Source organism: Carcharhinus amblyrhynchos, chromosome 6 (assembly GCF_965287045.1).
Source record: "Carcharhinus amblyrhynchos chromosome 6, sCarAmb.v2.hapA, whole genome shotgun sequence".
NCBI classification, from domain to species: domain Eukaryota; kingdom Metazoa; phylum Chordata; class Chondrichthyes; order Carcharhiniformes; family Carcharhinidae; genus Carcharhinus; species Carcharhinus amblyrhynchos.
In genome coordinates this window covers 12,089,601-12,111,357 of record NC_137329.1, presented here as the reverse complement: position 1 = coordinate 12,111,357, position 21,757 = coordinate 12,089,601, and the positions used below count along the sequence as shown (strand labels likewise).

The following is a 21,757-nucleotide window of genomic DNA, read 5'->3' as shown; positions in this document are numbered from 1 at the left end:
AGGAAGCTGTGAATGCAACTTTTTTTCCAAATCCTGGTCAAAATGAAGTAAAAAAATCCACCATCGCCGTCAACTGGTTCAGCACTGTTTTTCCCCACTGAATATCGGCCTTTGTTGGGATTGGAGAAATCGAGGCCTATAAGGGACTGAGAGAGGGTAGACAAAAAAGACACGTTTCCCCTAGCTGAGAGATCAGTTAACAGGGGCCACCGATTGAGGGTGCTTGGCATCAGGATTATAGAATCATAGAATCCCTACTGTGCAGAGAAAGGTCATTCAGCCCATCGAGTCGGACCACAATCCCACCCAAGCCCTATTCCCCATAACCCACATATTTACCCTGCTAATCCCCCTGACACTAGCGTCAATTTATCATGGCCAATCAACCTAAACCGCAGATCTTAGGACTATAGGAGGAAACCGGAGCACACGGAGGAACCCCTCGTAGACAGTGAACTAAGGCCGGTGCGAACCACTGTGCCACTGTTCCACTCAGATTAGGGAGGACTTAAGGAAAAACCTGTTCAGCTTGAGTATGGTGACTGTCTGGAATTCACTGCCTCAGCTGGTTCGAAATATAGAAACGTAGAAACCCTACAGTGCAGAAAGAGGCCATTTGGCCCATCGAGTCTGCACCGAGCACAATCCCACCCATGCCCTTTCCCCGTATTTCTACATATTTACCTGCTAATCCCTCTAACCTATGCATCTCAGGACTCTAAGGGGCAATTTTTAACATGGCCAATCAATCTAACCCGCACATCTTTGGACTGTGGGAGGAAACCGGAGCACCTGGAGGAAACCCATGCAGACACGGTGAGAATGTAGAAACTCCACACAGACAGTGACCCGAAGCCGGAATTGAACCCGGGCTCCTGGTGCTGTGAGGCAGCAGTGCTAACCATTGTGCCAAAGTGCCACTCCTTTGGATGCTGCTTGTTGCCTCGTGTTTTGCATGACCTTGAAGAAAGAAGGGAATGTGACAGCCTTCTGAAATGATTTGAGAATGTGTCTACTGTGGCTGATTAGGTTATAAATTGTGAGCAGGACATGAGATGTGAGGATGAGAGGGTTCCAGCAGTGCTGAGAGTAGTAAGTACTGTGTGAATTACAGAAGAAGGAAATAGAGTGAAATGTGACGCATGATGGTAAGAGACTGATTGGAGGAGGAGAGGAATGTCTGTTGCTGTGGTTACAGCGATGAGGAGAGAGTAATTGATATAAGAGGTACCTTGAGAACACTGGTGAGCTCATTGAACTTTTACTAGCATTGGTATCATTGCAGTCATGACTTGAGAGTTCAGTTCCTGGTATTGAGTTACATTGTGGCAAAGGTGTTGCTTGGGTGGACTTTGTGCCACTTGGGTTAGGGAAAGGGGGGCAAACTGCATTGGGCCTTGACACCATTCCAGTGTTCAAAAGCAGCCCCTTTCTGTCCAAAGCTACACAGTATTTCCCCTTTGTGGGGGGAGCCCGCTGGACTTTCAGTAACCTTGGAGACGCGTGGGTTGGATTTCTCCGACCTCGCCCGCGGTTGGGATTCTCCAGCCCCGCCGCTGTGAACGGAGATTTGGCTGAGCGCCAAATTCTCCATTCTCGCCAGCCGCAGTGGCAGAGCGTGCAAGACCGGAGGAATCCTGGCCACGATTTGCAAGCCATCCCAAACAAACGGCCAGCTATTCATCAGTCCCCAGGCAATTGTCTGATCCCAGGCAACTGGATCCCCATGTAACGTACGCATGATCTCAGCGCACGCATGAAGAGGCGTAACGAGAGTGCTTCCTAGCCCCGCGTGCCCACCATCTGGCACAATCAAATTTCTAGTCCTCTGCTCTGAAAGAAAGTTCTATGCAATTAAATGTCAGTTTTATTTAAAACTAAAGAAAAGTTGCAAAATCGAATTAATGACTCTTACGTGTGTGCTCTGCAGGTGTTAATTGAGTAAGCCTTTAATGCTGTTAATGTATTGAAATTTGAAATTACCAGCACTTTCCCACTGCTGCTTTTCAGATGAAGTTGGCAATGCAACCTTATGTTCGCTGGTAGATTCTAAATTGATGAGCTGACATAAGCTTCACTGAGCTTTCTGGTTAGCTGTTCTCGATATCAACGGTCAGAGGGTTTTCTTTCTTCATCCACGGAAAGACTTCAGTTTGGTCGCTCTTTACAGCTCAGGCTAAGCCCGTTGTTACCCTCGAGACAGTCAGCATGTGAGTCAAAACTGAACTAATATTTGAACTGGATCAGTTCCAGTGCTGGGAAAAAGGCCTTGATTTCAAGATATATTTCCCTAGCAGATGTGAAGGTAAAAAAGAGGTCTGTCTTCTCGCACACTGCAAGATGGCTACGCAAGAGTAAATTGAGGGTAAAAGGAGAAGGCTCAGTTTGGCAGAGAGTGTCAATGGTGTTCTACAGCTGGAGTAACTGTTGTTCACACTATGCATAAATCATAGAATGCCTACAGTGCAAGAGTAGGCCATTTGGCCCACTGAGTCTGTGCCGACTCTTTGATAGAGCATCCAACCCTGCCCCATCTCCATAATCCGATAAATTTACCATGGATCATCTATCTAATTTACACATCTTGGGAAGCGAACGGGAAATTTAGCATGGCCAATCAACCTAACCTGCAGATCTTTGGAGTGTGGGAGGAAATTAAAAATGTCCAAAAATGTATGGGTTCGGTTGATTGGCCATGTTACATTGCCTCTTAGTTACAGGGGGATTAGAAGTGTAAAAATATGGGGTAAAGGGGATAGTACCTGGGTGGGATTGTTGCTGGTGCAGGTTCGATGGGCCAAATGGCCTCCTTCTGCACTGAAGATTTGATGAAACCGGAGCACCCAGAGGAAACCCGCGCAGACACGGGGAGAATGTGCAAACTCTACATAGACAGTCACCCAAGGTCGGAATCAAACCCAGGTTCCTGACACTATGAGGCAGCAGTGCTGACATTGCGCCACCACGGCGCAGTGAATGGAGGTATAAATACTGGGAGGGGCAAGATGGGATGGGGTAATTGGAATGGGAGGAGGCTGGTGACGAGTATAAACACAGGCAAAGAGCAGTCAGTCTGTTTCAATGGACTTTATTTTCTGTAATTTGATAAAATATGCACTGAGCAATGTAAATTCATCCTGCGTCCCAGCTTGATTTCGTCAGTAGTCTTTAAGTGATTGATGTTGGTGTCTATTTCCATTGTGGAATTTTTTTTTGTATTCACAAACTGAAATAAATTTCAGGCAGGGAGCCACCAAGGTCAGAAGGATTAAAATAAATGTTACGAGGATCGAGAGGTAGTGATTAAACAACGTCAAATTTAGTGTTCAGAAAACCTGAAATGCGACAGAGACTGAAGGAGTTAAGGAGACCCACAGGTTTCAGACGCTGTGAAATAAATTGCTATTTAAAGTTGCTTTTGAATAATTTCGGTGAATAGAGTACAATTTTCGGCGCACAGGCTTGGGAAATCAACTGGTTGAATTTGACATCAGTGGGAGTCAAGTTGAAGTCAATGAGAGTTCAAGTCAGTGGAAAAGTACACAAGAAATAAGTATGGGAATAGACCATTCGGCCCATCGTGCCTGTTCTGTCATTCAATATGATCATTGTTGATCCTGGACATTAACTCCAGTTTCCCGCTACCTCCCCATATCCCCATAGGGTGGCACGATAGGACAGTGGTTAGCACTGCTGCTTCACAGCTCCAGGGTCCTGTGTTCGATTCCCGGCTTGGGTCACTGACTGTGTGGAGTTTGCACATTCTCCTCATGTCAGTGTGGGTTTCCTCCGGGTACTCTGGTTTCCTCCCACGGTCCAAAGATGTGCAGGTTAGGTTGATTGGCCATGCTAAGAAATTGCCCCTTAGTATCCAGGGATGCATAGGTTAGAGGGATTAGTGGGTATAATATGTAGAGATTGGGGGGGTAGGGCCTAGGTGGGATTGTGTTCAGTGCAGACTCGATGGGCCAAAGGGCCTCTTTCTGCACTGTAGGGTTCTATGTTCTATGATCCCTTGATTCTCTGAAAGACCAAAGATCTGCTACCTTCGCCTTAAAAGTATTACAAGCCATGGAACATCCATAACTCTCTGGGGTAGATAATTCCCAAGGTCTACCATCTTTGCTTGAAGTAGTTTCTCTCCAGTTCAGTCCACGATCTGCCCCCCCCTGAAACCGTGAGCAAGACTCCCTGGCCTCCCTTCAGTGCTCTTCCATGGCAGAGGGAGGTGGCACGCTGCTCGCTGGTAGTGGATTCCTCTGGTCCCACCACCGTCAATGGGATTTCCCATCGAAGCAACCCCTGAGAAACTGCTGAGAAACTCCCGTCTGGGAGTACATCGCCAGTGGGAGCAGAGAACTCCGCTGGCATGAATGGCCAGAAAATTCGGCCCTGTATTTCAGATTCCGCAACTAGTAATAGCAACAATTTCTCAACATCCAATCTTTCCAGCCCCTTCAGAATCTTGTAGATTTCATTGAAACCACTCTCATTCTTCTGAACTCTAATGAATATAGGCTCCTTTTACTCGACCGCTTGTCAATAGATAACCTCATTGTCATGGGAACCAATTTATTGAACCTTTGCTGCACTACCTCCAATACAAGTCTATCCTTCCTTAAATATAGAAACCAAAGCTACACACAGCATCCCAGGTGAGATCTGAACAAAGCGCTGTATAATTGTGGCAAGATTTACTTATACTTGAACTCTAATCCCCTTGCAATAAAGGGCACCATATTATTTGCTGTCCTAATTGCTTGCTGTACCTGCATGTAAACTCTCTGTGATAATTGTGTGAGCACACCCGAGACTATTCAAACATCAATATTTACAAGTTACTCACCTTTTAAAAAATATGCTGCTTTTCTATTGCTATGACCAACGTGAATGACTTCACATTCCCTTGTTCTAATCATTGTTAAAACTTCTATAATAATAGATTCCAGCAAATTCCCAATAATTGATGTTAGACTGACTATCCTGTTGTTCTGATGGGACAGATTCCTATTGGTAATTTGGCACCTGAACTGGAGGTGAACTGACTAGTCCTTAAGGTGGCAGCTGTGAGGATTATAGGCTAGAGTCTTGACAATATGTAAGAAGCTGCCCATCAACCTGTGCCCCCTCTACTGCTGGGTCTTTCTGGAAGATGACAGGGATTGCTGTTCTGCATTGTGCGTTCTACAGTTGATGTAACCTGCCTCTTCATGAGACGTGGAGAAGCCATTGCAAACAGATAGATTGCCCACTTCGACAGGTTTCAGGCAATTAATAATAGCTCTGCAAGATGTGTTGTGGATGGGATCCAACTTCATGGCATGGGGAAGCGTGTTCCTGGATTGGGTCTGCATATTCAGCTGCTGAGTAGCGCACAGGAAGAGTGATTGATTATCATAGTCCCTGTCAGGCTTTGTTTAGCCTGCGTGTCCTTCCATAATACTGCACCAAACTTGTTGGCACCCAGATTTCTCAATCTGTTACAGGCAAGAGAAGAATGAACCCATGGGGAGGATTCCAAGCTGATAAAATAATGTCATAACCTGTGTTTGAAGAATTGTAAGAAAGAGAAGGCATGGAGGTCATGACGTGTAGCATCCCTGTCTCCTGAGCCAGAAGTCCTGGGTTTGAGCCCCACCCCAGGACTTGATGGCCAAGGAAGAGGCGTTCACAACCTGACCAGACAAGTTTACCAGAATCTTGCTGCCATTAGTGCCAACAGGATGTTATAGTTCCATCAATGGTACGTTCCCAGCAATGGGAAACCATGTTGAAATTAATGGGACCATAAGAACTCACCACTGCAAAACATGCCGTGAAGGGGAAGGAAAATCCCATCCATTAGATATCAACCTGCAAATCTTCCCAATGACACAAGTGATGCATATATTGTACTGAGAGGACTGGATGTTTGCATTTTAAGAAAGTTGATTGAGGCCATAGACCCCTAGAGCGTGAAAACAGGCCATTTGGCCCAACTTGTCCATGCCGCCACTTTTTTAGCCATTAAGCTCGTCCCAATTGCCCACATTTGGCCCATATCTCTCTAGAACAAAGAAAATTACAACGCAGGAACAGGCCCTGCGGCCCTCCAAGCCTGCACCGATCATGCTGCCCAACTTAACTAAGTCCCCCTACCCTTCCGGGGACCATATCCCTCCATTCCCATCTCATTCATGTACTTGTCGAGACGCCCCTTAAAAGTCACTACTGTATCTGCTTCCACTAACTCCCCTGGCAACAAGTTCCAGACACCCTCCATTCTCTGTAAAACATCTGCCTCGAATATCTTTTTTAAACTTTACTCCTCGCACTTTAAACCTATGCCCCCTAGTAATTGATTCTTCCACCCTGGGAAAAAGCTTCTGAGAATCCACTCTATCCATGCCTCTCATAATCTTGTAGACTTCTATCAGGTCTCCCTTCAACCTCCGTCGCTCCAGTGAGAATAAACCAAGTTTCTCCAACCTCTCCTCATAACTAATGCCCTTCATACCAGGCAACATCCTGGTAATTTTTTTCTGTACCCTCTCCAAAGCCTCCACATCCTTCTGGTAGTATGGCGACCGGAATTGAACACTATACTCCAAGTGTGGCCTGGCTAAGGTACTATAAAGCTGCAACATGACTTGCCAATTTTTAAACTCAATACCCTGGCCGATGAAGGCAAGCATGCCATGTGCCTTCTTGACTACCTTCTCCACCTGCATTGCCACTTTCAGTGACCTGTATACTTATACACCCAGATCTCTTTGCTTATCAATGGTTCTGCATTTACTGTATATTTCCAATCTGTTTTAGACCTTCCAAAATGCATTACCTTACATTTGTCCAGATTAAACTCCATTGGCCATCTCTCCACCCAAGTCTCCAACTGATCTATATCCTGCTGTATCCTCTGATGGTCCTCATTGCTATCCACAAATCCACCAACCTCTGTGTCATCTGCAAACTTACTAATCAATCCAAGTGTATTTTCCTCCAAATCATTTATATATATTACAAACAACAAAGGTCCCAACACTGACCCCTGAGGAACACCACTTGTCACAGCTTGTCTATACCCATCTTACCCATATAACTGTCTAAACACTTTTTAAAAGACAAAATTGTACCCGCCTAAGTTACTGCCTCTGGTAGCTCATTCCAGACACTCACCACCCTCTGTGTGAAAAATTGCCCATTGGATCCTTTTGTATCTCTCCCCTCTCACCTTAAACCTACACCCTCTAGTTTTAGACTCCCCTGTGTTTGGGAAAATGTGTTAACTATCTACCTTATTTATGCCCCTCATTATTTTATAGACCTCCATAAGGTCACCCCTCAGCTTCCTACACTCTGGGGAATAAAGTTCAAGTCTATCTAGCATAACTCAAACTATCAGGTCCCAGTAACGTCCTGATAAATCTTTTCTGCACCCTTTTTAGTTTAAAAATATTTCTAGTTCAATAATTTCTCGTTTAATAATAATATTATTTTACAATGTGTGGGGTTGAATCATTGCAAAAGAATGAAGGAAAATGGATAGGGAGTGGAGGAGGGCAGTGATGTGAAGAAATGTTTCTTTCAATTTATGACCTTAAAAAATGTAGTTATTTATTTAAGTAGTAAGAAATTACTTATCTGAAATAAAAGAAAATGCTGGAAACACTCAGCAGGTTAGGGAACAACCGTGGAGAGAGAAACAGAGTTAATGTTTCAGGCCGATGACTTTTTGTCAGGAAACAACAACCTGGCAATTGTGATATAGGCTGATCTTTTCTATGCTTTTATTCTCAAATCAATTTTGAGTTCCATTTTAAATAAAAGTGGATTATTTTAACCTAAACTGCTTAGCGGAAAATTGATCTGATCTGTTCCTCGATAAAAAGTAAAATTTAGATGATGTGTAGAATGGGTGGCCAGCCAGGAACGTTAAGTTAAAACTTCCTCTTAAGTGTTAGAGTAGAGTGTTCTCTTACTTTTAGAAGGCTGTGCACAGCCTGACGGGGAACCGCGTGTTCTGTACATTCAGCTGCCCTTGCCTGATGCAAAGTGGCAGTCCAATATGCCTGTCCACTCTGGCAACGTGTTCCCTATGCCAAGAACGTGGCCCTTGTCATCAGCGCACCATGCAACATTATTACCAAATGCCTGAAGCCTACAAAAGTGAACAATCGGCGTCTGTTCTATCCGTCACAAGGTATACAATGTTCGTTCACAGGTAGTTTTCAAATTCTGATCTTCAAAGCCCAACCTAGTTACGGGGTCCAGCACATAAAGGACCTGGGACTGAGAACACTACTGCCCACACTGTAGAGAACACAAGATCAGTGCCTAGGTATCAGTGTAGTGTTGGACAGAGCCGTGTTTGGAGGCAAGCATGGAGACAGCTTCCAGCCTGGACCTTTACTGAACCTATAATTTCCAGTAGTTAATAAATACTCACTAACTAAGACTATGCATACCTTAATAAGATCTACTGAACTGCACCCACCACCTCACAACACCTGATAACTTCCAAGGCTTCTTTGGTATAGTGCTTACACTAACCCATTTCCACTGGGCTCCACACTGTGTTAATATAACTCACAAATGATTGATTCATATTTCCAAACTTCAAACAGCACCATAAAGATGTGCCCACGAGGCCAGCATAATGTCTAGGATAGGTCTAAAAGAATTAGCACCATTGAAGCTAACAGTCAGCTGTTTACTAGGGCAATTCAAAACTAATCATCCTTTCTCTTCCCACAGTCTAGTATCTCCCCCTGCCTCAAATACAAAAGAACAGGAACAAAGAAAATTACAGCACAAGAACAGGCCCTTCAGCCCTCCAAGATGCACCGGCCATGCTGCCTGACAATTAAAATCCCCTACCCTTCCGGGGACCATGTCCCTCTACTCCCATCCCATTCAAGTATTTGTCAAGATGTCCCTTGAAAGTCACCATCGTATCTGCTTCCACTACCTCCCCCAGCAGCGAGTTCCAGGCACTCACCACCCTCTGTGTAAAGAAATTTGCCTCGTACATCTCCCTTAAACCTTGACCCTCGCACTTTAAATCTATGCCTCTTCGTAATTGATTCTTCCATCCTGGGAAAAAGCTTCTGACTATTCATTCTGTCCGTGTCTCTCGTAATCTTGTAGGCTTCTATCAGGCCGCCCTTGAACTCTGTCGCTCCAGTGAGAACAAACCAAGTTTCTCCAAACTCTCCTCATAACTAATGCCCTCCATACCTGGCAACATCCTGGTAAATCTTTTCTGTACCCTCCCCAAAACCTCCACATCCTCCTTGGTAGTATGGCGACCAGAATTGAACACTATCTTCCAAGTACAGTCACTTTTCCTTTGCAAGATGCCATGGCTTCTATTCCAACCATTCCCAAGCCTGGGGCATTCCATGCACTGGCAACCTGCTGTATAATGAAATCTCACTTCTCACTTTCTGAATGACAGTTTTGAACTGATGGTTCCTTGAAATGAATTCCCAAACCTGGGGAAATTATCTTTCCCTATTCATCATCAAAACTTTTCATAACTATAACCCTGTTTCATCTTCTCGTGGTCCTTTATTTTGGCGGTGGGGGCAGCTGGGGGGGGGCGGGCACAATGAAAATTACCTGGTATGTCAAGTCACCCCCAAGCAACAATGCTTTTCCATCCCAGAAATTATCTGCATAAATCGACACTCTTCACTTCTTGTGTCTGCAATGCTCTGGGGGATTGCACATTGAATTTAACTGTTGCCTAGCTAACATTTTGTACAGAATTAACCAACTAGTTTATCCTTTTCTTTGTCTATTTATGATAACCTGAAATACTGTTGAACTTTTTTTATACCACTCATTGCCAGCACTCACATTTTCTGGGCATTTTAGATTTGATTAGATTTGGCCAGGATTCTCCAATCTAACTCGCCCTGCACCTTCTTCCCCCCACCACCGCCCCACCGCCTCCCCCCCACCCCCCCACGTCCCCCACCCTTCCTCACCACTCCCCCACCCACTGCCAGCGGAATGGAGAATTTGGCGCTCAGCCAAAACTCCATTCACTGCAGCTGCACCGGAGAATCCCAGCCACGGTTGTGGTCTCACTATTGATCCATACCTTTCCCTATGAGTGTATACTCCAGTTGTTGGGTGGCACAGTGGTTAGTTAGCATTGCTGCCTCACAGCTCCATGGACCTGTGTTCGATTCATGGCTTGGGTCACTGTCTATGTGGAGCTTATATGTTCTTCCCATGTCTGCATGAGTTTCCTCCCACAGTCCAAAGACGTGCTGGTTAGGTATATTGGCCATGCCAAATTGCCTCATAATGTCCTGGGGTGCATAGGTTAGAGAGATCAGCGGAGTAAATCTGTAGGGTTACAGGTATGGAATTGTTGTCAGTGCAGGCTTGATGGGCTGAATGGCCTCCTTCTGTACTGTAGGGATTTTATGTTTCCATGATTCTAATTCTTTGTTCCTACTCTGCCACAGATGTATGAGCTTAAGATTACGCATGTTAAATATTATTTTCCATCCGTCATCCTATCCTATCAACCTGACTATCATTTCCCAAATTCTTTTGTAGTCCACCTCAACCGTTGCCAAATACATTTACTCATCAGTAAATTTATAATTGCGCTGTCTCTGCATAAACCTGAATCATATGTATGCTCAAGAACTAAACTGGTATAAATGGGTGCAATGGTGGCACAGTGGAGGTGGTGCGGTGGCACGGTGGTTAGCACTGTTGCCCCACAGTGCCAGAGACCCAGGTTCAATTCTGGCCTTGGGTGACTGTGGGGAGTTTGCACATTCTCCCTGTGTCTGCATGGGTTTCCTCCACATGTTCTGGTTTCCTCCTACACTCCAAACATGTGCAGGTTAGGTGGATTGACCACGTGAAAATGCCCCTTAATGTCAGGGGGATTAGCACGGTGAATATGTTGGGTTACGGGGATAGCGCCTGGTTGGGATTGTTGTCCACTGCAGGCTTAAAGTTGAAAGTTTATTTGTCAGTGTCAGAAGTAGGCTTACATTGACACGGCAGTGAAGTTACTGCAAAAACCCCCTAGTTGTCACACTCCAGTACCTGTTCAGAGTACACCGAGGGAGAATTTAGCATGGCCTAACCAACACGTCTTTCAAACTGTGGGAGCCAACCGGAGACCCGGAAGAAACTAACACAGATAGGAACGTGCAGATGGGCCAAATGGCCACTATATGATTTTAACACTGACCCTGGGAGTACATTATCTCTGACCCTTCCCTGTGAAATAGCTTTTTATCTTCAGTGATTACTTTTCAGCAGTCAACCAGCTTCCTATCTAAGCTGTTACATTTTCACTCAATACTTCAGACAAGCTTCTTGTGGGATATATTATTGAATACCGTCTTTAAAATCCAAATGTACGAATGAATTTCATCCATCTATCCAAACTGTCGTTTCAAAAGAAATTCTATTAAATTTGTTAGCCATAAGGTGACTTCAGTACATCATGCCATGGTCCTTCAGTAACCCGTGGATTTCTGAATGGACGTTAACTTCCTTTTTAAGAACATAAGAACGTAAGAAATAAGAGCAGGAGTAGGCCATCTAGCCCTTCGAGCCTGCCCCGCCATTCAATAAGATCATGGCTGATCTGTCGTGGCTCAGTTCCACTTTCCCACCTTCTCCCCATAACCCTTAATTCCCTTGCCTACCAAAAACCTATCTACCCGCGTCTTAAATATATTGAGTGAGGCAGCCTCCACCACTTCAACGGGCAGAGAATTCCAGAGATTCACCACCCTTTGAGTGAAGAAGTTCCTCCTCAACTCCGTTCTAAACTGCTCCCCCCTTATCTTGAGGCTGTGCCCGCTAGTCCTACTGTCCTTTCTGAGTGGGAAGAGCCTCTCCACCTCTATCCTATCCATCCCATCCATCATCTTATATGTCTCAACGAGATCTCCCCTCATTCTTCTAAACTCTAACGAGTACAAGCCTAGTTTGCTCAGCCTCTCCTCATAGTTCAACCCCCTCAACTCCGGTATCAGCCTAGTAAACCTCCTCTGCACTCCCTCCAAGGCCAAAATATCCTTGCGTAAGTGCAGCGACCAAAACTGCACACAGTACTCCAGCTGCGGCCTCACCAGTGCCCTGTACAGTTGCAGCAAGACCTCCTACTTTTATATTCAATCCCCCTCGCTATGAAGACCAGCATCCCATTTACCTTCCTGACCACCTGCTGCACCTGTAGGCTGGGTTTTTGCGACTCATGCACAAGGACCCCGAGGTCCCTCTGCACCGTAGCATGCTGCAGTTTTTCGCCATGTAAGTAATGGTCCTTCCTACCATTATTCCTACCAAAGTGGACAACTTCACACTTGCCAACATTAAATTCCATTTGCCAGTTCCTGGCCCATTCGCCCAGCCTATCTAGATCCCTCTGCAGACTTTCCACACCCTCCGCACAATTTGCCGTTCCACCAATCTTGGTGTCATCAGCAAATTTTGACACCATACACTCGGTTCCCTCCTCCAGATCATCTATATAAATGGTAAATAGCTGAGGTCCCAGCACCGATCCCTGGGGCACTCCGCTAGTCACCAACCGCCAATCCGAATAGCACCCATCGACCCCCACTCTCTGCCTCCTATTTGACAACCAATCCTCTATCCACGCTAACACCCTACCCCCAACTCCATGTCCCCTAACCTTCTGTAACAACCTCTTGTGCGGCACCTTATCAAACGCCTTCTGAAAATCAAGAAACACCACACCTACCGGCTCTGCTCTATCCACCGCCCTAGACACATCCTCATAGAATTCCAATAAATTCGTCAGACACGACTTCCCCTTAATGAAACTGTGCTGCGTCTGCTCTATCAAACAATTCTCCTCAAGATGCCTCGCTATTTTCTCCTTGATTACGGATTCAAGCATTTTACCTACAACAGACGTTAAACTAACCGGCCTATAATTCCCTGCCTTTTGCCTTAATTTTTCCAAATTATAGAGCCAAAGAGCATGGCCACAGCTTTCATTAGACTAACATAGAACATAGAACATAGAACATAGAACATTACAGCGCGGAACAGGCCCTTCAGCCCACAATGTTGCGCCGACCAGTCTTATTTTTAAAAAAAAACATTGACCCACTAATCTAAACCACTCCTTTTTCGTCCATAAACCTATCCACCAATCTCTTAAACGCCCCCAAACTAGGCGCATTTACAACTGCAGCAGGCAGGGCATTCCAGTCCCTCACCACCCTCTGGGTAAAGAACCTGCCCCTGACATCCGTCCTATAACTACCCCCCCTTAATTTAAAGCCATGCCCCCTCGTGCTAGATTTCTCCATCCGAGGAAACAGGCTATCACCATCCACCCTATCTAAACCTCTAATCATCTTATATGTTTCTATAAGATCCCCTCTTAGCCGCCTTCTTTCCAGTGAAAACAACCCCAAATCCCTCAGTCTCTCCTCATAGGACCTCCCCTGCATACCAGGCAACATCCTGGTAAACCTCCTCTGCACCCTCTCCAAAGCCTCCACATCCTTCCTGTAATGTGGGGACCAAAACTGCACACAGTACTCCAAGTGCGGCCGCACCAGAGTTGTGTACAGTTGCAACATGACGCTGCGACTCCTAAATTCAATCCCCCTACCAATAAACGCCAAGACACCGTATGCCTTCTTAACAACCTTATCTACTTGATTCCCAACTTTCAGGGATCTATGTACACATACACCTAGATCCCTCTGCTCCTCCACTCTATTCAAAGTCCTCCCGTTAGCTCTATACTCAACACATCTGTTATTCCTACCGAAATGGATTACCTCACACTTCTCCGCATTAAACTCCATCCGCCACCTCGCGGCCCAGCTCTGCAACCTGTCCAAGTCACCCTGCAAACTTCGACACCCTTCCTCACAATCTACCACACCTCCGACTTTGGTGTCATCAGCAAACTTACTAATCCACCCAACTATACCCTCATCCAGATCATTAATAAAGATTACGAACAGCAGTGGCCCCAAAACAGATCCCTGAGGCACACCACTCGTAACCGAACTCCATGATGAATAATTACCATCAACCACCACCCTCTGTCTCCTATCTGCTAACCAATTCCTGATCCAAGTACCTAAATTACCACCAATCCCATACATCTGCATTTTCTGCAGAAGCATACCATGGTGAACCTTATCAAACGCCTTACTAAAATCCATATATACCACATCTACTGCCTTACCCCTATCCACCTCTTTGGTCACCTTCTCAAAGAACTCAATAAGGTTAGTAAGGCACGACCTTCCCGCTACAAAACCATGCTGACTATCTCTAATCAATTCATTACTCTCCAAATAACTATAAATCCTATCCCTAATAATTCTTTCTAAAACCTTGCCCACTACAGAAGTAAGACTCACTGGTCTATAATTCCCAGGGAAGTCTCTGCTCCCCTTCTTAAACAATGGGACAACATTCGCTGTCCTCCAATCATCCGGTACTACACCAGAGACCAACGACGACCTGAAGATCAGAGCCAGTGGCTCTGCAATCACCTCTCTTGCCTCCCATAGAATCCTAGGGTAAATCCCGTCAGGACCAGGGGACTTATCTATTTTCAACCCTTCTAGAATATCCAACACATCCTCTGTATCAACTACAATACTTTCTATTTTACACCCCTTCACCCCAGTGACCTCCTCAGCTACATTCATATCGTCCTGTGTGAACACCGAAGAGAAATAATGGTTCAATGCCTCTCCAATCTCTTCCGGTTCCACACACAACTTCCCCCTACTGTCTGTAACTGGCCCTAATCTTGCCCTGACCAACCTTCTATTCTTGACATACCTATAGAACGCCTTAGGATTCTCCTTAATCCTATCAGCCAAAGTCATCTCATGCCCTCTTCTAGCCCTTCTTAACTCCCTCTTCAACTCCCTCCTAGCCAATCTAAAGCTTTCTACTGCACTACCCGAGCCCTCAAGCCTCATCCGAACATAAGCCTCCTTCTTCTTCCTAACCAACAAATCAACTTTTTTCGTGCACCACGGTTCCCTAGCCCTACCAATTCCTCCTTGCCTGACAGGGACATACCTATCACAGACCCACAGTAGCTGCTCCTTGAACAAACTCCACATTTCAGACGTTCCTAGTCCCTGTAATCTCCTAGTCCAACCAATGCTTCCTAATTCTCTCCTAATGGCCTCATAGTTACCCTTCCCCCAGCTAAAACTACTGACCCGAGGTTCATGCCTATCCCTTTCCATCACTAAGGTGAACGTAACCGAATTGTGGTCACTATCACCAAAAAGCACACCAACTTCCAAGTCTAGCACCTGGTCTGGCTCATTTCCCAGCACCAAGTCCAATATAGCCTCACCTCTAGTTGGCCTATCTACATATTGAGTTAAAAAACCTTCCTGCACACTTTGAACAAAAACTGACCCCTCTAACGAGCTAGAGCTATAGCTATTCCAATCAATGTTAGTAAAGTTAAAATCCCCCATAACAATTACCCTATTACTTTCACTCCTAACCAGGATCGTCTCTGCAATCCTTTCCTCAACCTCTCTAGAACTTTTTGGAGGTCTATAAAAGACTCCCAACAGGGTGACCTCTCCTCTCCTATTTCTAATTTCTGCCCATACTACCTCAACAGACAAATCCTCATTAAACTTCCTCTCTGACACTGTGATATAGTCCTTGACCAATAATGCTACTCCACCCCCCCTTCTACCTCCTTCTCTACTCCGACTAAAGCACTTGTACCCTGGCACCTGCAACATCCATTCCTGACCCTGCTCTATCCACGTCTCTGAAATGGCCACAACATCAAAGTCCCAGGTACTGGTCCACGCTGCAAGTTCATCCACCTTATTGCGAATACTCCTCGCGTTAAAGTATATACATTTCAAACCTCGCTCCGCCCCACCCTCACAATGCCGTGCAATGCCATCCTCTTCTATGCCCCCCTCACTTTCACCCCCTCTACCCAGGATCCCACCCCCCCTCTGAATCAGTTTAAACCACTCCGCATAGCCTTCACAAATTTACCCCCCAGGATATTTGTTCCCCTCTGGTTCAGATGTATACCATCACTCTTATAGAGATCCCATCTTCCCCAGAATGAGCCCCAATTGCTCAAGTAATTAAACCCCTCCCTCCTGCACCATCCCCTCAGCCACAAGTTCAAACTTTCCCTCTCCCTATTCCTCTCTAAACTATCCCGTGGCACAGGCAAGAGTCCAGAGATAACCACTCTGTTTGACTTGGCCTTTAGTTTCCATCCCAACTCCATGAAACTCTGCTTAATATCCCCTTCCCTTAGCCTCCCTATGTCATGTGTCCCCACATGAATGATAACTTGGGGTTGATCACCCTCTCCCCTAAGAGTCTTGAATATCCTCTCTGACACATCCCGGACCCCAGCCCCTGGTAGGCAACACACCAGCCCTGAATCCCTACCCTTACTACCAACTCTCCTATCCATCCCTTTAACTGTAGAGTCCCCAATCACGAGGCCCAATCTCTTGCATCCCCTAGACACCTGAGCTTTTACAATAGGCTCACCCCCAGAGTCCTGCTCCCTCTGGCTATCCCCAGTTGATGCTTCCTCAACTGTAGCCTCCAGGACCGAAAACCTATTTTGGAGGGGAACAGCCCCAGGGGATTCTCCTCCCACTTGCTTCTTTCCCCTCCTCTTGACATTGACCCAAGACTGATTACTAGGAGTGACTATTTCCTTAAAACTCCTATCAATGTCTCTCTCTGCCTCACGAATTATGCGGAGCTCATCTAATACCACCTCCAGCTCCTTAACACGCTCCTCCAGAAGCTTCAATCTAAGACACTTCCTACAAGTAAAATCCCCTGAAACACTACTGGATTCCCTCACCACATACATCCCACAGGAGATGCAGCACACTGCCCGAACTGCCATCCCTGAAACAGGTAACAGCAAAAAAAAGTAAAAAATATAACAAAAAACTTCCCCACACTTATAATTAGGTTAGAGGAGGTGGGAGGGTGGGATTCTCTACTAGTGTAGAGAATCGGGTATCCTCTCTGGACTAATTTATAGGGTTAGGGGCTTGAAAAAAAAAACTACAACTACCGGTCGACGCCCTAGTGACGACTTCCGGTTTCTAACTAATTTAAAAAAAACCGCCGAAAAAACTCGCAACTGAAACTAGAATTAAACAGTTAAGCAAAATAAACAGAAAAAAAAAACGCACCTTTTTACTGCCTCCTTACTCGCTAAAATCGCTGCCTCTCGACTCTGCTCCAACGGAACAATGAGGCCGATTCGCAGTGGTGAGTGCTTTTAAACCCGAAAAAACTACAACTACCGGTCGACGCCCTAGTGACGACTTCCGGTTTCTAACTAATTTAAAAAAAAACCGCCGAAAAAACTCGCAACTGAAACTAGAATTAAACAGTTAAGCAAAATAAACAGAAAAACAAAACGCACCTTTTTACTGCCTCCTTACTCGCTAAAATCGCTGCCTCTCGACTCTGCTCCAACGGAACAATGAGCACTAACTGCACTAGTTAACCAGCTTGTTCTTCTCTCCCTTATTTTGAATATTGATATTAGCCAGGGTTCTCGCAGAGGGCTGGGAGGCATCAGCAGGGCGCCTGTGACCAGCGATCGGGTGGGGGAGAAATGAGGGCAGGGGGAGAGGAGGGGAGGCCGGCAATTGGGGTGGGGGGCGAGCTGGGGGACGGTGTTGGGAAACAATCAGGAGGCCAGCAATTGGGAGGCCAATGATTGAGGGGGAGAGCCATGAAAATATGCCAATCTCCCCACTGACATCTCAGCGCATGTGCACTAGCCCATTCAGCGCTATGACTGTCCGGAGGGATGAGATCCCACACCCCACTTTCCAGCATGAATCCCCCTGTGAGATGCATTGAACTAAGTAAGGATCTAGATAGGCTGGGCGAATGGGCCAGGAACTGGCAAATGGAATTTAACGTTGGCAAGTGTGAGGTGATCCACTTTGGTAGGAATAATGGTAGGAAGGACTATTACTTACGTGGTGAAAAACTGCAGCAGGCGACGGTGCAGAGAGACCTCGGGGTCCTTGTGCATGAGTCGCAAAAACCCAGCCTACAGGTGCAGCAGGTGGTCAGGAAGGCTAATGGGATGCTGGCCTTCATAGCGAGGGGGATTGAATATAAAAGTAGGGAGGTCTTGCTGTGGCTGTATAGAGCATTGGTGAGGCCGCAGCTGGAGTACTGTGTGCAGTTTTGGGCGCCGTACTTACGCAAGGATATTTTGGCCTTGGAGGGAGTGCAGAGGAGGTTTACTAGGCTGATACCGGAGTTGAGGGGGTTGAGCTATGAGGGGAGGCTGAATAAACTAGGCTTGTACTCGTTAGAGTTTAGAAGAATGAGGGGAGATCTCGTTGAGACATATAAGATGATGGATGGGATGGATAGGATAGAGGTGGAGAGGCTCTTCCCACTCAGAAAGGACAGTAGGACTAGGGGGCACAGCCTCAAGATAAAGGGGGGGCGGTTTAGAACGGAGTTGAGGAGGAACTTCTTCACTCAAAGGGTGGTGAATCTCTGGAATTCTCTGCCCGTTGAGGTGGTGGAGGCTGCCTCGCTAAATATTTTTAAGACACGAGTTGATGGGTTTTTGATAAGCGAGGGGATTAAGGGTTATGGGGAGAGGGCGGGAATGTGGAACTGAGACGCGACAGATCAGCCATGATCTTATTGAATGGCGGGGCAGGCTCGAAGGGCTAGATGGCCTACTCCTGCTCCTATTTCTTATGTTCTTAAGACAGGTGGGAAATTCTCTATTTTTCCCGTCCGTTGGGTACTTAGGTTTATTTGGGGCGAATCTGGTCCATTATATCAGTTATCATAAAATCCCTGCAGTGCAGAAAGAGGCCATTTGGCCCATCATACCCGCACCAACCACAACACACCCGGCCTTATCCCCATAACCCCACATATTTACGCTGCTAATCCCCTTGATACTAGGATCAATTTATCATAGCCAATCAACCTAACCTGCACCTCTTTGGACTGTGGGAGGAAACCCATGCAAACATGGCGAGAACGTGCAAACTCCACACAGACAGTGACCCAAGCTGGGATCGAACCCAGGTCTGTGATGCTGTGAGGCAGCAGTGCTAACCACTGTGCCACCGTGCCACCCCCGTTGCTCAGAACAGTTTCTGTCATTCCCTCCTTGACTTATTTCTGCCTTTGAAGAAATGTTAGCACTCGGTGATTCATCCACCATGAGTTCTGCTAATTTCTGCATTCATCTTCTTCTCTTGTGCGTTCATGTTCTCGCTCCCATTATCATTTGTAAAAGTAATGTAAGATATTGAGTTGATATATTTCTGCTCTCCCTTCATTGTTCACGCTGCGCTGGCACCTTCCTCCCTCTCTTATTATTCTTCAACATTGTACATGCATGTAGAACATACTTTATGTCCTGTCACCCCGTCCCTATTAGTTTTTAACCCTTCCAATATTCTGTTCTATTTTCCCACCGCACTTTTGATATTCCTCGGGGTTTTTCCGAATAAAAGAGAAAAGGTAAAGTTGCCAAAGTCTCAGGTTTCTAGACTGCTGTCCCCTTTGAGGGGGGAGAATTGATTGGTGGTGATTTAACCTGGGGATCAGCACATCTCAGGAGAGGGGTAAGATTGTGAAGGTGGAGCCTTTGTGAATGAATTAATTCATTCTCAATTTCTCCAATACTATCTATCAGTAACTATATTATCAGTAATATTATCCACTACTAATTAACGTAGCTCTGTTTCATATTTAACAATAGTTTTTAACTCTTTATTTATCCATGAATTGTATTCTTTGGTACAGCCACCTTGTTTTGGTGAGGACGCATTTATTTTGTGCCGTTTCCTTTCATTGTGATCATTTCCTATTGCTGATCCTTGGATCTGTTGCCTCACCTGAGACAGAACTCTTAGAACCATCGAGGTTTACAGCATGGAAACAGACCCTTCAGCCCAACTTGTCCATGCCACCCAGTTTTTACCACGAAGCTAGTCCCAATTGCCCTCATTTGGCCCATATCCTTCTATACTCTTCCTACCGTGTAACTGTTGAAATGCTTTTTAAAATCAAAATTTCACCTGCCTCTACTACTGCCTCTGGCAGCTCATTCCAGGCATTCGCCACCCTCTGAGTGAAAGAATTGCCCCTCTGGACCCTTTTGTATCTCTCCCCTCTCACCTTAAACTATGCCCTCTCATTTTAGACTCCCCTACCTTTGGGAAAAGGTGTTGACTACCTACCTTATCCATGCCCCTCATTATTTTATAGGCCTCTAAGCCTCCTACATTCCAGGGAAAAAAGTTCCAGTCTATCCAGCTTCTCCATACAACTCAGACCATCAAGTCCCAGTAGCACCCTAGTAAATCTTTTCTGCGCTCTTTCTAGTTTAATAACGTCCTTAGTATAATAGGGTGACCAGAACTGTACACAGTATTCCAAGTATGACCTTAGTAAAGTAAAGTTTATTTGTTAGTCACAAGTAAGTCTTACATTAACACTGCAATGAAGTCACTATGAAATTCCCCTGGTCACCACAGTCTGCTGCCTGTTCGGGTCAATGCACCTAACCAGCATATCTTTCAGAATGTGGGAGGAAACTGGAGCACCCGGAAGAAAGCCACGCAGACACAGGGAGAATGTGCAAACCCCACACAGACAGTGACCCAAGCCAGGAATCGAACCTGGGTTCCTGGTGCTGTGTGGCAGCAGTGCTAATCATTGTGTTCCCATGCCTCCCCTTACCAGTGTCTTGTATAACTTCAACAAGATGTCTCAACTCTCTTCTCATCTCCACAGTTTGATTTTTATTCTTAAATCTTCATTCTCATTTTATGTTCCCACTCTGATCTTAATGATGTTATGATCACTATTTCCAAATTCTTGTACCATCTCTATCAGTGTTAGTTCAGCAGCCTCAGCAAATTCACAGACACAGGTGCCATTACACTGTTGTTGAGGTGCCCTTGGAGGCCCAATACATTTCTTTGAACTGAGTATACGCCGGGCAGTAAACCCTGGCTATCAAAGGATTGGGGTCTCCAGTAGCACAGTTTAAAGTTTAAGTTTTTTAGTCACAAGTAAAGCTTACATTAACTCTGCAATGAAGTTACTGTGAAATTCCCCTAGTTGCCACACTCCAGCGCCTGTTCGGGTCAATGCACCCTAACCAGCGCATCTTTCAGACTGTGGGATGAAACTGGAGCACCTGGAAGAAACCCACACAGACACAGGGAGAACGTGCAAACCCCACGCAGACAGTGACCCAAGCCGGGAGTCAAACCCGGGTCCCTGGTGCTGTGAGGCAGCTATTGCTAACCGCTGTGCCACCGTGTCACTCCTTGAAACAGGAGACTGACCATTGCCACTGAGGGGGTCCTTTGTGGGCCACCAATACTGCTTTAGGAAAGGACCACAAGCATCTTCTAGATGCCACCTTGAAATAGCTGGCAGGCACTCTCTCCACATGCCCCAACCTGTTTAATGCCAGTAACATGAAAGTAGGCATGAGAAGTGACCATTCATCAACAAATAAATTGATCCAGTTGAAGTTAACAATGATCAAACTGCTTCAAGAGTACTTACACTTGTAATGGTAAGAATGAACTTCAAGTGGGGAGTTTAATCCAGATCAGCCATGCAAATGCAACAACTTGATGCTATGCATGTCAATGGTGAAGAAAACAATGGGATACTGTTTTCACGAAGGGGCTTGTACTCGTTAGAGTTTAGAAGAATGAGGGGA

At 45.8% G+C, this 21,757-nt stretch overlaps 1 protein-coding gene across 1 annotated transcript in view; it reads left to right on the top strand.

The window, feature by feature from the left end:
• Window positions 1–21,757, top strand: part of LOC145343701 (protein kinase C-binding protein NELL1-like) — an 828,548-nt gene that overhangs the window by 703,848 nt on the left and 102,943 nt on the right. The gene's annotated exons all lie outside the window — the stretch shown is intronic.